Source organism: Callospermophilus lateralis, chromosome 1, assembly GCF_048772815.1.
Source record: "Callospermophilus lateralis isolate mCalLat2 chromosome 1, mCalLat2.hap1, whole genome shotgun sequence".
Classification (NCBI taxonomy): domain Eukaryota; kingdom Metazoa; phylum Chordata; class Mammalia; order Rodentia; family Sciuridae; genus Callospermophilus; species Callospermophilus lateralis.
In genome coordinates, this window is record NC_135305.1 from 161,849,102 (window position 1) to 161,861,525 (window position 12,424).

Here is a 12,424-nt window from a genome sequence, read left to right on the forward strand (position 1 = left end):
TTGAATTTTTAGGTTTCACTCTGTTTTGTCCTATATTGACAGATGCAGTTCGAACTCTAAATCAAACATGGTTTGTGCTAGCTTTTTGAAACTTGACAAAATACTGTAGTTCTACGTTCTATCTCTAAGGTTTGTTTCCTCTTGATGTAGCCTAATGCAGGGAGTGGCGAATAACACTTTTATTGAAAGGGGTTGCCAAACTTACAAAAACTAGAGTCTTCTGAAATCTCAACATATATTTTTTTCATCCAATCTTCATGAAACTTTCAAGTAATGATCAGTACACCAATCCCACTTGGATGCTCAAGTTTCATTCTCCCACGTTGAAGCATTCGTTTGCAGTGACAGTTTGAATTTTTAGGATACACTCGGTTTTCTCCTATAATGACAAATATAGTTCAAACTCTAAATCATACACGGTTTGGGCTAGCTTCTTGAAACTTGACACAATAAAGTAGTTCTACATTCTATCCCTAAGGTTTGTTTCCTCTTGATGTAGCCTTCAGCACAGACTGGCGAATAACACTTTCAATGAAAGGCGTTGTTAGGCTGCCAAAAAACAAGAGTCTCCTGAAATCTCAACACATATTTTTTTTCCGACCTTAATCATACTTTCAAGTAATGAGCAGTACACCAATCAAACTTGGATGCCCAAGTTTCGTTCTCCTAGGTTGATGCATTCGTTTGCAGTAACAGTTTGAATTTCTAGGTTTCACTCTGTTTTCTCCTATATTGACAGATGCAGCTAGAACACTACATCAAACACGGTTTGTGCTAGCTTCTTGAAACTTGACACAATAAAGTAGTTCTACGTTCTATCTCTAAGGTTTGTTTCCTCTTGATGTAGCCTAAAGCAGGGACTGGCGAATAACACTTATATTGAAAGGGGTTGCCAAACGTTCAAAAAACTAGAGTCTTCTGAAATCTCAACATATATTTTTTCATCCAATCTTCATGATACATTCAACTAATGATCTGTACACCATTCCCACTTGGATGCCCAAGTTTTTTTCTTCTAGGTTGAAGCATTCGTTTGCAGGAACAGTTTGAATTTTTAGGTTTCACTCTGTTTTCTCCTATATTGACAGATGCAGTTAGAACTTTAAATCAAACACGGTTTGTGCTAGCTACTTGAAACATGACACAATAAAGTAGTTCTACGTTCTATCCCTAAGGTTTGTTTCCTCTTGATGTAGCCTTAAGCAGAGACTGGCGAATAACACATTCAATGAAAGGCGTTGTTAGGCTGCCAAAAAACTACAGTGTCCTGAAATCTCAACATATATTTTTTCTTCTGACCTTCATGATACTTTCAAGTAATGAGCAGTGCACCAATCAAACTTGGATGAACAAGTTTCGTTCTCCTAGGTTGAAGCATTCGTTTGCAGGAACAGTTTGATTTTTTAGGTTTCACTCTGTTTTGTCCTATATTGACAGATGCAGTTCGAACTCTAAATCAAACACGGTTTGTGCTAGCTTCTTGAAACTTGGCAAAATACTGTAGTTCTACGTTCTATCTCTAAGGTTTGTTTCCTCTTGATGTAGCCTAATGCAGGGACTGGTGAATAACACTTTTATTGAAAGGGGTTGCCAAACTTCCAAAAACTAGAGTCTTCTGAAATCCCAACATATATTTTTTTATCCAATCTTCATGATACTTTCAAGTAATGATCAGTACACCATTCCCACTTGGATGCCCAAGTTTTGTTCTTCTAGGTTGAAGCATTCGTTTGCAGGAACAGTTTGAATTTTTAGGTTTCACTCTGTTTTCTCCTATATTGACAGATGCAGTTAGAACTTTAAATCAAACACGGTTTGTGCTAGCTACTTGAAACATGACACAATAAAGTAGTTCTACGCTCTATCCCTAAGGTTTGTTTCCTCTTGATGTAGCCTTCAGCACAGACTGGCGAATAACACTTTCAATGAAAGGCGTTGTTAGGCTGCCAAAAAACTAGAGTCTCCTGAAATCTCAACATATATTTTTTTTCCGACCTAATGATAATTTCAAGTAATGAGCAGTACACCAATCAAACTTGGATGCCCAAGTTTCGTTCTCCTAGGTTGATGCATTCGTTTGCAGTAACAGTTTGAATTTCTAGGTTTCACTCTGTTTTCTCCTATATTGACAGATGCAGCTAGAACTCTAAATCAAACACGGTTTGTGCTAGCTTCTTGAAACTTGACACAATAAAGTAGTTCTACGTTCTATCTCTAAGGTTTGTTTCCTCTTGATGTAGCCTAACGCAGGGACTGGCGAATAACAGTTATATTGAAAGGGGTTGCCACACTTTCAAAAAACTAGAGTCTCCTGAAATCTCAACATATATTTTTTCATCCAATCTTCATGATACTTTCAAGTAATGATCAGTACACCAAGACCACTTGGATGCTCAAGTTTCATTCTCCTACGTTGAAACATTCGTTTGCAGGAACAGTTTGAATTTTTAGGTTTCACTCTGTTTTCTCCTATATTGACAAATGTAGTTCAAACACTAAATCATACACTGTTTGGGCTAGCTTCTTGAAACTTGACACAATGAAGTAGTTCTACATTCTATCCCTAAGGTTTGTTTCCTCTTGATGTAGCCTTCAGCACAGACTGGCGAATAACACTTTCAATGAAAGGCGTTGTTAGGCTGCCAAAAAACTAGAGTCTCCTGAAATCTCAACACATATTTTTTTTCCGACCTTAATGATACTTTCAAGTAATGAGCAGTACACCAATCAAACTTGGATGCCCAAGTTTCGTTCTCCTAGGTTGATGCATTCGTTTGCAGTAACAGTTTGAATTTCTAGGTTTCACTCTGTTTTCTCCTATATTGTCAGATACAGCTAGAACTCTAAATCAAACACGGTTTGTGCTAGCTTCTTGAAACTTGACACAATAATGTAGATCTACGTTCTATCTCTAAGGTTTGTTTCCTCTTGATGTAGCCTAAAGCAGGGACTGGCGAATAACACTATATTGAAAGGGGTTGCCAAACTTTCAAAAAACTAGAGTCTCCTGAAATCTCAACATATATTTTTTCATCCAATCTTCATGATACATTCAAGAAATGATCAGTACACCATTCCCACTTGGATGCCCAAGTTTTTTTCTTCTAGGTTGAAGCATTCGTTTGCAGGAACAGTTTGAATTTTTAGGTTTCACTCTGTTTTCTCCTATATTGACAGATGCAGTTAGAATTTTAAATCAAACACGGTTTGTGCTAGCTACTTGAAACATGACACAATAAAGTAGTTCTACGTTCTATCCCTAAGGTTTGTTTCCTCTTGATGTAGCCTTAAGCAGAGACTGGCGAATAACACATTCAATGAAAGGCATTGTTAGGCTGCCAAAAAAATACAGTCTCCTGAAATCTCATCATATATTTTTTCTTCCGACCCTCATGCTACTATCAAGTAATGAGCAGTGCACCAATCAAACTTGGATGCCCAAGTTTCGTTCTCCTAGGTTGAAGCATTCGTTTGCAGTAACAGTTTGAATTTTTAGGTTTCACTCTGTTTTGTCCTATATTGACAGATGCAGTTCGATCTCTAAATCAAACACGGTTTGTGCTAGCTTCTTGAAACTTGACAAAATACTGTAGTTCTACATTCTATCTCTAAGGTTTCTTTCCTCATGATGTAGCCTAATGCAGGGAGTGGCAAATAACACTTTTATTGAAAGGGGTTGCCAAACTTCCAAAAACTAGAGTCTTCTGAAATCTCAACATATATTTTTTCATCCAATCTTCATGATACTTTCAAGTAATGATCAGTACACCATTCCCACTTGGATGCCCAAGTTTTGTTCTTCTAGGTTGAAGCATTCGTTTGCAGGAATGGTTTGAATTTTTAGGTTTCACTCTGTTTTCTCCTATATTGACAGATGCAGTTAGAACTTTAAATCAAACACGGTTTGTGCTAGCTACTTGAAACATGACACAATAAAGTAGTTCTACGTTCTATCTTCATGGTTTGTTTCCTCTTGAAGTAGCCTTAAGCACAGACTGGCGAATAACACTTTCAATGAAAGGCGTTGTTAGGATGCCAAAAAACTAGAGTCTCCTGAAAACTCAAAACATATTTTTTTCCGACCTTAATGATACTTTCAAGTAATGAGCAGGACAGTAATCAAACTTGGATGCCCAAGTTTCGTTCTCCTACGTTGAAGCATTCGTTTGCAGGAACAGTTTGAATTTTTAGGTTTCACTTTGTTTTCTCCTATATTGAGAAACGTAGTTCAAACTCTAAATCATACACGGTTTGGGCTAGCTTCTTGAAACTTGACACAATAAAGTCGTTCTACATTCTATCCCTAAGGTTTGTTTGCTCTTGATGTAGCCTTCAGCACAGAGTGGCGAATAACACTTTCAATGAAAGGCGTTGTTAGGCTGCCAAAATACTAGAGTCTCCTGAAATCTCAACACATATTTTTTTTCCGACCTTAATGATAATTTCAAGTAATGAGCAGTACACCAATCAAACTTGGATGCCCAAGTTTCGTTCTCCTAGGTTGATGCATTCGTTTGCCGTAACAGTTTGAATTTCTAGGTTTCACTCTGTTTTCTCCCATATTGACAGATGCAGCTAGAACTCTAAATCAAACACGGTTTGTGCTAGCTTCTTGAAACTTGACACAATAAAGTAGTTCTACGTTCTATCTCTAAGGTTTGTTTCCTCTTGATGTAGCCTAAAGCAGGGACTGGCGAATAACACTTATATTGAAAGGGGTTGCCAAACTTTCAAAAAACTAGAGTCTCCTGAAATCTCAACATATATTTTTTCATCCAATCTTCATGATACATTCAAGTAATGATCAGTACACCATTCCCACTTGGATGCCCAAGTTTTGTTCTTGTAGGTTGAAGCATTCGTTTGCAGGAACAGTTTGAATTTTTAGGTTTCACTCTGTTTTCTCCTATATTGACAGATGCACTTAGAACTTTAAATCAAACACGGTTTGTGCTAGCTACTTGAAACATGACACAATAAAGTAGTTCTACGCTCTATCCCTAAGGTTTGTTTCCTCTTGATGTAGCCTTCAGCACAGACTGGCGAATAACACTTTCAATGAAAGGCGTTGTTAGGCTGCCAAAAAACTAGAGTCTCCTGAAATCTCAACATATATTTTTTTTCCGACCTAATGATAATTTCAAGTAATGAGCAGTACACCAATCAAACTTGGATGCCCAAGTTTCGTTCTCCTAGGTTGATGCATTCGTTTGCAGTAACAGTTTGAATTTCTAGGTTTCACTCTGTTTTCTCCTATATTGACAGATGCAGCTAGAACTCTAAATCAAACACGGTTTGTGCTAGCTTCTTGAAACTTGACACAATAAAGTAGTTCTACGTTCTATCCCTAAGGTTTGTTTCCTCTTGATGTAGCCTTAAGCAGAGACTGGCGAATAACACATTCAATGAAAGGCGTTGTTAGGCTGCCAAAAAACTACAGTCTCCTGAAATCTCATCATATATTTTTTCTTCCGACTTTCATGATACTTTCAAGTAATGAGCAGTGCACCAATCAAACTTGGATGCCCAAGTTTCGTTCTCCTAGGTTGAAGCATTCGTTTGCAGGAACAGTTTGAATTTTTAGGTTTCACTCTGTTTTGTCCTATATTGACAGATGCAGTTCGAACTCTAAATCAAACACGGTTTGTGCTAGCTTCTTGAAACTTGACAAAATACTGTAGTTCTACGTTCTATCTCTCAGGTTTGTTTCCTCTTGATGTAGCCGAATGCAGGGACTGGCGAACAACACTTTTATTGAAAGGGGTTGCCAAACTTCCAAAAACTACAGTCTTCTGAAATCTCAACATATATTTTTTCATCCAATCTTCATGATACATTCAAGTAATGATCAGTACACCAATCCCACTTGGATGCCCAAGTTTTGTTCTTCTAGGTTGAAGCATTCGTTTGCAGGAACAGTTTGAATTTTTAGGTTTCACTCTGTTTTCTCCTATATTGACAGATGCAGTTAGAACTTTAAATCAAACACGGTTTTGTGCTAGCTACTTGAAACATGACATATAAAGTTGTTCTACGTTCTATCCCTAAGGTTTGTTTCCTCTTGATGTAGCCTTAAGCAGAGACTGGCGAATAACACATTCAATGAAAGGCATTGTTAGGCTGCCAAAAAACTACAGTCTCCTGAAATCTCATCATATATTTTTTCTTCCGACCCTCATGCTACTTTCAAGTAATGAGCATTGCAGCAATCAAACTTGGATGCCCAAGTTTCGTTCTCCTAGGTTGAAGCATTCGTTTGCAGTAACAGTTTGAATTTTTAGGTTTCACTCTGTTTTGTCCTATATTGACAGATGCAGTTCGATCTCTAAATCAAACACGGTTTGTGCTAGCTTCTTGAAACTTGACAAAATACTGTAGTTCTACGTTCTATCTCTAAGGTTTGTTTCCTATTGATGTAGCCTAATGCAGGGACTGGCGAATAACACTTTTATTGAAAGGGGTTGCCAAACTTCCAAAAACTAGAGTCTTCTGAAATCTCAACATATATTTTTTCATCCAATCTTCATGAAACTTTCAAGTAATGATCAGTACACCAATCCCACTTGGATGCTCAAGTTTCATTCTCCCACGTTGAAGCATTCGTTTGCAGTGACAGTTTGAATTTTTAGGATACACTCGGTTTTCTCCTATAATGACAAATATAGTTCAAACTCTAAATCATACACGGTTTGGGCTAGCTTCTTGAAACTTGACACAATAAAGTAGTTCTACATTCTATCCCTAAGGTTTGTTTCCTCTTGATGTAGCCTTCAGCACAGACTGGCGAATAACACTTTCAATGAAAGGCGTTGTTAGGCTGCCAAAAAACAAGAGTCTCCTGAAATCTCAACACATATTTTTTTTCCGACCTTAATCATACTTTCAAGTAATGAGCAGTACACCAATCAAACTTGGATGCCCAAGTTTCGTTCTCCTAGGTTGATGCATTCGTTTGCAGTAACAGTTTGAATTTCTAGGTTTCACTCTGTTTTCTCCTATATTGACAGATGCAGCTAGAACACTACATCAAACACGGTTTGTGCTAGCTTCTTGAAACTTGACACAATAAAGTAGTTCTACGTTCTATCTCTAAGGTTTGTTTCCTCTTGATGTAGCCTAAAGCAGGGACTGGCGAATAACACTTATATTGAAAGGGGTTGCCAAACGTTCAAAAAACTAGAGTCTTCTGAAATCTCAACATATATTTTTTCATCCAATCTTCATGATACATTCAACTAATGATCTGTACACCATTCCCACTTGGATGCCCAAGTTTTTTTCTTCTAGGTTGAAGCATTCGTTTGCAGGAACAGTTTGAATTTTTAGGTTTCACTCTGTTTTCTCCTATATTGACAGATGCAGTTAGAACTTTAAATCAAACACGGTTTGTGCTAGCTACTTGAAACATGACACAATAAAGTAGTTCTACGTTCTATCCCTAAGGTTTGTTTCCTCTTGATGTAGCCTTAAGCAGAGACTGGCGAATAACACATTCAATGAAAGGCGTTGTTAGGCTGCCAAAAAACTACAGTCTCCTGAAATCTCAACATATATTTTTTCTTCTGACCTTCATGATACTTTCAAGTAATGAGCAGTGCACCAATCAAACTTGGATGAACAAGTTTCGTTCTCCTAGGTTGAAGCATTCGTTTGCAGGAACAGTTTGATTTTTTAGGTTTCACTCTGTTTTCTCCTATATTGACAGATGCAGCTAGAACTCTAAATCAAACACGGTTTGTGCTAGCTTCTTGAAACTTGACACAATAAAGTAGTTCTACGTTCTATCTCTAAGGTTTGTTTCCTCTTGATGTAGCCTAACGCAGGGACTGGCGAATAACAGTTATATTGAAAGGGGTTGCCACACTTTCAAAAAACTAGAGTCTCCTGAAATCTCAACATATATTTTTTCATCCAATCTTCATGATACTTTCAAGTAATGATCAGTACACCAAGACCACTTGGATGCTCAAGTTTCATTCTCCTACGTTGAAACATTCGTTTGCAGGAACAGTTTGAATTTTTAGGTTTCACTCTGTTTTCTCCTATATTGACAAATGTAGTTCAAACACTAAATCATACACTGTTTGGGCTAGCTTCTTGAAACTTGACACAATGAAGTAGTTCTACATTCTATCCCTAAGGTTTGTTTCCTCTTGATGTAGCCTTCAGCACAGACTGGCGAATAACACTTTCAATGAAAGGCGTTGTTAGGCTGCCAAAAAACTAGAGTCTCCTGAAATCTCAACACATATTTTTTTTCCGACCTTAATGATACTTTCAAGTAATGAGCAGTACACCAATCAAACTTGGATGCCCAAGTTTCGTTCTCCTAGGTTGATGCATTCGTTTGCAGTAACAGTTTGAATTTCTAGGTTTCACTCTGTTTTCTCCTATATTGTCAGATACAGCTAGAACTCTAAATCAAACACGGTTTGTGCTAGCTTCTTGAAACTTGACACAATAATGTAGATCTACGTTCTATCTCTAAGGTTTGTTTCCTCTTGATGTAGCCTAAAGCAGGGACTGGCGAATAACACTATATTGAAAGGGGTTGCCAAACTTTCAAAAAACTAGAGTCTCCTGAAATCTCAACATATATTTTTTCATCCAATCTTCATGATACATTCAAGAAATGATCAGTACACCATTCCCACTTGGATGCCCAAGTTTTTTTCTTCTAGGTTGAAGCATTCGTTTGCAGGAACAGTTTGAATTTTTAGGTTTCACTCTGTTTTCTCCTATATTGACAGATGCAGTTAGAACTTTAAATCAAACACGGTTTGTGCTAGCTACTTGAAACATGACACAATAAAGTAGTTCTACGTTCTATCCCTAAGGTTTGTTTCCTCTTGATGTAGCCTTAAGCAGAGACTGGCGAATAACACATTCAATGAAAGGCATTGTTAGGCTGCCAAAAAAATACAGTCTCCTGAAATCTCATCATATATTTTTTCTTCCGACCCTCATGCTACTATCAAGTAATGAGCAGTGCACCAATCAAACTTGGATGCCCAAGTTTCGTTCTCCTAGGTTGAAGCATTCGTTTGCAGTAACAGTTTGAATTTTTAGGTTTCACTCTGTTTTGTCCTATATTGACAGATGCAGTTCGATCTCTAAATCAAACACGGTTTGTGCTAGCTTCTTGAAACTTGACAAAATACTGTAGTTCTACGTTCTATCTCTAAGGTTTGTTTCCTCTTGATGTAGCCTAATGCAGGGACTGGCGAATAACACTTTTATTGAAAGGGGTTGGCAAACTTCCAAAAACTAGAGTCTTCTGAAATCTCAACATATATTTTTTCATCCAATCTTCATGATACTTTCAAGTAATGATCAGTATACCATTCCCACTTGGATGCCCAAGTTTTGTTCTTCTAGGTTGAAGCATTCGTTTGCAGGAACAGTTTGAATTTTTAGGTTTCACTCTGTTTTCTCCTATATTGACAGATGCAGTTAGAACTTTAAATCAAACACGGTTTGTGCTAGCTACTTGAAACATGACACAATAAAGTAGTTCTACGTTCTATCCCTAAGGTTTGTTTCCTCTTGATGTAGCCTTAAGCAGAGACTGGCGAATAACACATTCAATGAAAGGCATTGTTAGGCTGCCAAAAAAATACAGTCTCCTGAAATCTCATCATATATTTTTTCTTCCGACCCTCATGCTAATATCAAGTAATGAGCAGTGCACCAATCAAACTTGGATGCCCAAGTTTCGTTCTCCTAGGTTGAAGCATTCGTTTGCAGTAACAGTTTGAATTTTTAGGTTTCACTCTGTTTTGTCCTATATTGACAGATGCAGTTCGATCTCTAAATCAAACACGGTTTGTGCTAGCTTCTTGAAACTTGACAAAATACTGTAGTTCTACGTTCTATCTCTAAGGTTTCTTTCCTCTTGATGTAGCCTAATGCAGGGAGTGGCAAATAACACTTTTATTGAAAGGGGTTGCCAAACTTCCAAAAACTAGAGTCTTCTGAAATCTCAACATATATTTTTTCATCCAATCTTCATGATACTTTCAAGTAATGATCAGTACACCATTCCCACTTGGATGCCCAAGTTTTGTTCTTCTAGGTTGAAGCATTCGTTTGCAGGAATGGTTTGAATTTTTAGGTTTCACTCTGTTTTCTCCTATATTGACAGATGCAGTTAGAACTTTAAATCAAACACGGTTTGTGCTAGCTACTTGAAACATGACACAATAAAGTAGTTCTACGTTCTATCTTCATGGTTTGTTTCCTCTTGAAGTAGCCTTAAGCACAGACTGGCGAATAACACTTTCAATGAAAGGCGTTGTTAGGATGCCAAAAAACTAGAGTCTCCTGAAAACTCAAAACATATTTTTTTCCGACCTTAATGATACTTTCAAGTAATGAGCAGGACAGTAATCAAACTTGGATGCCCAAGTTTCGTTCTCCTACGTTGAAGCATTCGTTTGCAGGAACAGTTTGAATTTTTAGGTTTCACTTTGTTTTCTCCTATATTGAGAAACGTAGTTCAAACTCTAAATCATACACGGTTTGGGCTAGCTTCTTGAAACTTGACACAATAAAGTAGTTCTACATTCTATCCCTAAGGTTTGTTTGCTCTTGATGTAGCCTTCAGCACAGACTGGCGAATAACACTTTCAATGAAAGGCGTTGTTAGGCTGCCAAAAAACTAGAGTCTCCTGAAATCTCAACACATATTTTTTTTCCGACCTTAATGATACTTTCAAGTAATGAGCAGTACACCAATCAAACTTGGATGCCCAAGTTTCGTTCTCCTAGGTTGATGCATTCGTTTGCCGTAACAGTTTGAATTTCTAGGTTTCACTCTGTTTTCTCCCATATTGACAGATGCAGCTAGAACTCTAAATCAAACACGGTTTGTGCTAGCTTCTTGAAACTTGACACAATAAAGTAGTTCTACGTTCTATCTCTAAGGTTTGTTTCCTCTTGATGTAGCCTAAAGCAGGGACTGGCGAATAACACTTATATTGAAAGGGGTTGCCAAACTTTCAAAAAACTAGAGTCTCCTGAAATCTCAACATATATTTTTTCATCCAATCTTCATGATACATTCAAGTAATGATCAGTACACCATTCCCACTTGGATGCCCAAGTTTTGTTCTTGTAGGTTGAAGCATTCGTTTGCAGGAACAGTTTGAATTTTTAGGTTTCACTCTGTTTTCTCCTATATTGACAGATGCACTTAGAACTTTAAATCAAACACGGTTTGTGCTAGCTACTTGAAACATGACACAATAAAGTAGTTCTACGCTCTATCCCTAAGGTTTGTTTCCTCTTGATGTAGCCTTCAGCACAGACTGGCGAATAACACTTTCAATGAAAGGCGTTGTTAGGCTGCCAAAAAACTAGAGTCTCCTGAAATCTCAACATATATTTTTTTTCCGACCTAATGATAATTTCAAGTAATGAGCAGTACACCAATCAAACTTGGATGCCCAAGTTTCGTTCTCCTAGGTTGATGCATTCGTTTGCAGTAACAGTTTGAATTTCTAGGTTTCACTCTGTTTTCTCCTATATTGACAGATGCAGCTAGAACTCTAAATCAAACACGGTTTGTGCTAGCTTCTTGAAACTTGACACAATAAAGTAGTTCTACGTTCTATCCCTAAGGTTTGTTTCCTCTTGATGTAGCCTTAAGCAGAGACTGGCGAATAACACATTCAATGAAAGGCGTTGTTAGGCTGCCAAAAAACTACAGTCTCCTGAAATCTCATCATATATTTTTTCTTCCGACTTTCATGATACTTTCAAGTAATGAGCAGTGCACCAATCAAACTTGGATGCCCAAGTTTCGTTCTCCTAGGTTGAAGCATTCGTTTGCAGGAACAGTTTGAATTTTTAGGTTTCACTCTGTTTTGTCCTATATTGACAGATGCAGTTCGAACTCTAAATCAAACACGGTTTGTGCTAGCTTCTTGAAACTTGACAAAATACTGTAGTTCTACGTTCTATCTCTCAGGTTTGTTTCCTCTTGATGTAGCCTAATGCAGGGACTGGCGAACAACACTTTTATTGAAAGGGGTTGCCAAACTTCCAAAAACTACAGTCTTCTGAAATCTCAACATATATTTTTTCATCCAATCTTCATGATACATTCAAGTAATGATCAGTACACCAATCCCACTTGGATGCCCAAGTTTTGTTCTTCTAGGTTGAAGCATTCGTTTGCAGGAACAGTTTGAATTTTTAGGTTTCACTCTGTTTTCTCCTATATTGACAGATGCAGTTAGAACTTTAAATCAAACACGGTTTGTGCTAGCTACTTGAAACATGACATATAAAGTTGTTCTACGTTCTATCCCTAAGGTTTGTTTCCTCTTGATGTAGCCTTAAGCAGAGACTGGCGAATAACACATTCAATGAAAGGCATTGTTAGGCTGCCAAAAAACTACAGTCTCCTGAAATCTCATCA